This window comes from Chenopodium album, chromosome 23 (assembly GCF_948465745.1).
Source record: "Chenopodium album chromosome 23, dcCheAlbu1.1, whole genome shotgun sequence".
Taxonomy (NCBI): domain Eukaryota; kingdom Viridiplantae; phylum Streptophyta; class Magnoliopsida; order Caryophyllales; family Amaranthaceae; genus Chenopodium; species Chenopodium album.
Window position 1 is genome coordinate 15,477,526 of NC_137856.1, and position 5,600 is coordinate 15,483,125.

At 37.9% G+C, this 5,600-nt stretch overlaps 1 non-coding gene across 1 annotated transcript; it reads right to left on the minus strand.

Moving 5' to 3' along the window:
• Positions 1 to 837: 837 nt before the first annotated feature.
• LOC145609795 (small nucleolar RNA R71) lies at positions 838 to 943 on the minus strand. The gene has a single exon (XR_014106087.1). It is a non-coding gene; the product is annotated as a small nucleolar RNA R71 (small nucleolar RNA).
• Positions 944 to 5,600: the final 4,657 nt, after the last annotated feature.

Genomic DNA, 5,600 nt, shown 5'->3' on the forward strand with positions numbered 1-5,600 from the left:
ACATTTTGATTTGATTTCTATCAAGCTTGTAAGAATTCTTTACTCTTTATTACAATCTTGTGTTTGATTTCATTTGTTTTGATTGATTGATTAAGTTTGTTGATAGTTTGATTGATTTAGTTTGAATTTGTTGATTTCATTGATGATTAGATTAGCTTTGATTTTGATGTTCTTAATAATGAATTGTGAGAAGTTTGATTGCTAGGGTAATGGTGAAGCATGTATTAGTAATGAATTTAAATTAATTTGGGGAAATTGATTGAGTTGATAATGTGATTAAATTGGTTGATTGATTTTGTGCATGTGTGTTCTTGATTTAGGCTTGATCACCTTAGTTATTCACACTAGATTGCATTGTATGTTCACATTGTAGACTTTCAATCACCGTTCCTTTGGGTTCGACCCTTAACTTGCTACTATACTCGTATAAGGGTTAGTTGAGTGTATAAAATTTGTTTCATTGATTGGGGGAGGTAGCCCAATGACCTACCATTCTACCACTCATCAAAATGGCGCCGTTGTCGGGGAATGGTGTCTTGATTGTATATTGTTGTTGAGTCTATTCCATCTTATTGAAAAATACAAAAAGATTTTCTTTTAGGCTACATTTGTAGCCGTGCTACTAATAATTTTTGTTTGAGAATTGTGTGTGCAAGTGAACATGGGAGAATCCTCTGAATCATCTCAAAGATTTTGAGAAATATTGCAATACTATTGTGGTAACCGGAGTTGCTCTAGAGTGGTTGGACAAAGAGGTCAAACCAAGGTCTTTAAGAACATGGGATGAGGTTACAAAGGCTTTCTTATTTCGTTTTTTCCCACAAAAGAAGACGGCGGAATCAAGAACTTTGATCCAAAATTTCAAGCATGGACCTAGTGAGAGTCTCTATGAAGCATGGGAGAGATACAAGGAGTATCAAAGAGAGTGTCCACACCATGGGATTCCTACCTATCAAATCATACAAATCTTCTATGGTGGGTTGAGTTCTCACGGAAGAGCAAGCTTAGATGCCGGAGTCAGAGGCTCAATAATGAACAAATCGGAAGAAGAAGTGGTGGATGCAATAGATGAAGTGGTTCGACATTATATGAATTGGCAAGAAGTGGAGAAAGAGCAAACAAGCAAAGGTTGCTCAATCGAACAACTTAGTGCCATTAATAATTTGACTACTTTGATTGCGGATTTAGGGAAAGAAGTTGTGTAACTTAAAGCAAAGCTTGCGAAACCACCTTCGCAAGCTCCGATTCTTCCCTCCCAAATTAAGGGGAGAGGTACACTTTCTTACCCTAACTTTAATCCTTCTTCTTGTGATTTCTATGGAATGAATGATCATGATGCTTCTATGTGCCCCAATGTTCCTTGTGATGAATGTGACGGAATTGAAGTTGAGCATGTGAATTATGTTAACGATCATGAATGCGAACCTAGAATTGATGTTCAAAGAAATGTTGGAAATAGGAATTATCATAATCGTGTGAACCATGATAATTATAACCAAAGTGGAGGTTGTAGAAATCATGGAGTCCAAGGGATTCATGGTAGCTACAATAACCATGGTTATAATGGTCAAGGTCATGGCCAAGGACATGGGGATCATAATCAAAGTTATGGTAACCATAGTCAAAATTAGTAGATATTTTCAAGCAAATTTTCTAAGAGGTTCCTCAATTGGTTTTGTTCCAAATGCTCAAAGTTTAAGTGATGATTCTATGATCAATCATTTTCTTCTAGGAATTTCTTGGAAGGAATTATGAAGAAACAAGCTAAAATGCTAGAAACTTACATGGCTTTGAATGATGAGAAGTTCAATCACATGTTGTCATATAATAAAGATTTAGGTGATAAACTCTCTCAATTGGCTAGTGTGTTTAAGGAATGTGCAAATTCCTCTTCTTTGAATTCACCTAGTCTATATTCTAAGAACCCTATGGATGCTATTGTTACTAGAAGTGGTAGGGTCCTTGAGAGTGAAGTACCTAAGAAGAGTGATGCTAGAGAGAGCACTAGTAAGAGTCCCATTGAAATTGAGGGAGATGAGTGTCCTTTGAGTGAGAAAGTTGATGAGGAACAAGTAGAAAGTGTGATAGTGAAAGAGAAAGAGAAAGAACTTTACAAACCCAAGCATCCCTATCCCCAAAGGTATAATAGCATAAATTGGATGAGCAATTTGGGAAATTTGTAGAGATGCTTAAGCAACTTCATCTAACTCATCCTTTCACCGATGTTGTAGAACAAATGCCAAAGTATACTAAGTTCCTCAAAGAGATTTTGAGTGGAAAAAGGACATGTAACATGATGGAAACAATTAGCCTACCCGAACATTTTAGTGCAATAATCATGAATAAGATGCCTCCTAAGTTGAAGGATCCCTGAAATTTCTCCAACCCTTGTGCCATTAATAAGACTCAAATTGATAATGCCCTATGTGACTTAGGAGCTAGTGTTAGCCTTATGCCATATTCGATCTATCAAAGACTAGGTCTAGGAGAACTTTTACCTTCCAAGATTACTTTGCAATTAGTCGATAGATCAATTAAGATTCCAAAGGAGAAGGTAGAAGATGTTCCTTTGAGGGTTGGGAAATTTGTCATTCTGGTTGATTTTGTAGTGTTGGATATGGATGAAGATGCTACTATCCCTATCATCTTAGGTAGACCATTTCTTGCTACATCGGGGGCTATGATTGATGTCAAAAGTGCTAAGATTTCTCTTAAGATTGGAGAGGAGGTAGTTGAATTTGATTTGAATTAAGGCATGAAATGTCCCTCTTCTTCTTTTGAGAATTCCATAAGAGTTGAAGTTCTTGATAACATTGTGCAATCCATGCATGAGCACTTGCTCACATCTAATGATCCTCTTGAGTGTGTTTTGTTGAACAAGGAATAGATAGGTATCCCAAACAAGGAAGTGCAATTGTACGAAGACTTGCTTGATGGAAGCAATAAAGGGAGTGATGATAAAATTTTTATGGAGATATCAAGTAAAGATGCTTTGCATGTGGCCTCAACCAAAGAAGGTGAAGGTGTTCCCATGGTAGAGCTCAAACCTCTACCATCACACCTTAAGTATGAATTCTAAGGCCCTAATTCTACTTATCCCGTTATTGTAAGTGCACCCTTGAGTGAGAGCCAAGCTCAAGCGTTATGTGGTGTCTTGAGAAAGCACCAAGGTGCTTTGGGGTACACTATTGATGATCTTAAAGGCATAAGCCCCGCCTTGTGTACACACCACATAATACTTGAGGAGGGCACCCTACCTTCTATTGAACGACAAAGGAAACTACACCCCCAAATGGCAGAAGTAGTAAAGAAAGAGATCACCAAGTTTTTGGATGCGGGAATCATATTCCCCATTTCAAGCTCAAGGTGGTTCTCCCCGGTGCATGTCGTTCCTAAGAAGGGGGTATGACCGTAGTCAAGAATGAAAAAGGTGAACTCATTCCAACTAGAATGGTCACCGGTTGGAGGATGTGTATAGACTATAGACGTCTAAATACATCAACCAAAACGGATCACTTCCCTCTCCCTTTTATTGACCAAATGCTTGAAAGTTTGACAAGGCACAAGTTCTATTGCTTCCTTGATGGATATTTAGGATTCTTTCAAATTCCTATTCATCCCGAGGATCAAGAAAAGACAACCTTCACATGCTCCTATGGTACTTTTGTATATAGAAGAATGCCCTTTGAATTGTGTAATACTCCGGCAACCTTTCAATGGTGCATGATGAGCATTTTTGGGGACATGCAAGAAGAGGAAATGGAGGTTTTTATGGATGATTTTTCCGTGGGAGGAGTTTCATTTGAGGATTGCGTCAAAAATCTTGAGAAGTGTCTTGAAAGGTGTGAAAAGGTCAAGTTGGTGCTAAATTTGGAAAAATGCCACTTCATGGTGGAAGAAGGGATTGTGCTAGGACACAAAATTTCTCATAAACGTATAGAAGTTGACAAAGCCAAGATTGAGGTGATAGAGAAATTGCCACCTCCGGTTAATGTGAAGGGAGTAAGATTGTTTTTAGGCCATGCCGGGTTTTATAGAAGGTTTATCAAAGACTTTTCTTTCATTACTAAGCTCTTAAATGATCTTCTCCAAAAAGATGTTAATTTATTGTTTGATGATGCTTGTTTGGAAGACTTTAAATGATTTTCTTTCATTCTTGAAAGCTTTGACTTCCACTCCTATTGTCCAAGCCCCTAGATGGGATTTGCCTTTTGAGCTCATGTGTGATGCTAGTGATATGGCTATTGGGGTTGTGTTGGGTCAAAGAATTGATAAGAAGCTCCATGTCATTTATTATATGTCGAAGACCCTAAATGGTGCTCAAAGAAATTACTCAACAACGGAAAAGGAATTCTTAGCGATTGTTCATTCTTTTGAAAAGTTTCATTGTTATTTGTTGGGGTCTAAGACTATTGTTTTCACCGATCATGCGGCTTTGAAGTATCTCTTTGGAAAAAAGGAATCTAAACCAAGGTTTATTGATGACTGGTATTTATACCACTCTTTTATCCTTTTCTTTAAGGATTTTTCCCTTCACTTGGCACTTGTTTGAGCCTTTTCAAGCACTTTGTTTTAGTTTGCTTTGCCTTGTTCCTTTTTGTGTTTTCCCCTCCTTTTTCCTTTGTTTTTGGCCTTGCTTTGTCGCTTTCCCTCTTTTCTATACTTATGTTTGTGTATGAGTGTTTGAGTAGGTTGAATGGAGCGCTCGTGTGATTCTGCTCGAGGCTTAGTCAGCCTTTTTGAGTGCATTAGAATAGCGGAAGAGAGGAGCATGGATTTGGAGAAGAGTCCGGAGCTTTCAAGAGGAGCGGCCGCTCACCAGAGAGGAGCGCCCGCTCCATTTTCTCATCTGATCCCCTGTTTTCCTGGCTTATGGAGCGTCCGCTCCACCAGAGAGGAGCGCCCGCTCCCCCTCGTGGAGCGCCCGCTCCTATTGAACTCCCGGAAAAAAAATCGAGCTTAAAGCTCGTTTTTCCTCTTTTCTTCTTCACTTTCCCCTCATTTCATACTCTCACTCAAACTCTAAGAAATCCACTTCCCTCATTCCTCACAATTTCTCACTTGAAATCACCCTCACGCAATTAAAATCACAAATTTCACTCCAAATTTCACCCCAAAATCAACTCTTCATCTTTTAGTGTCGAGATTGGCGAATTTCATCAGATTTGGGTTTTTGCTCTTTGAGTTTGTTTGAAGCAACTTGGTATGAATTTCTTACTCTACTTCACTTAATTGTTGATTTTGTAAGTATAATTAGCCATTTTGTTTCTTAATTTATGTTTTGAAGACTCAAATTTGATGGAATTTATGACTACTAGTTCTTGCATGTACTACTTGTTTATGGTGGTCGAATGGGTTAAATTTAAGTAGTATGTGTTTGAAATTGTCATGTTTGGGCTATAATGTTGTTTGGATGAACTTTTTAGTTGATTTCACTTGCAAAATTTTCATACTTGTACCATGGTTTGATTCTCGTTCATGCTAGCATATTACTTGTTCATGGTGTTTATTTCAAGCTAAACTACAATTATTCATGCTAGTATTTCTTGATTTGATACGAAATTGGTACTTGTAAGATTCTTGCCAAGATGAATTGTTTT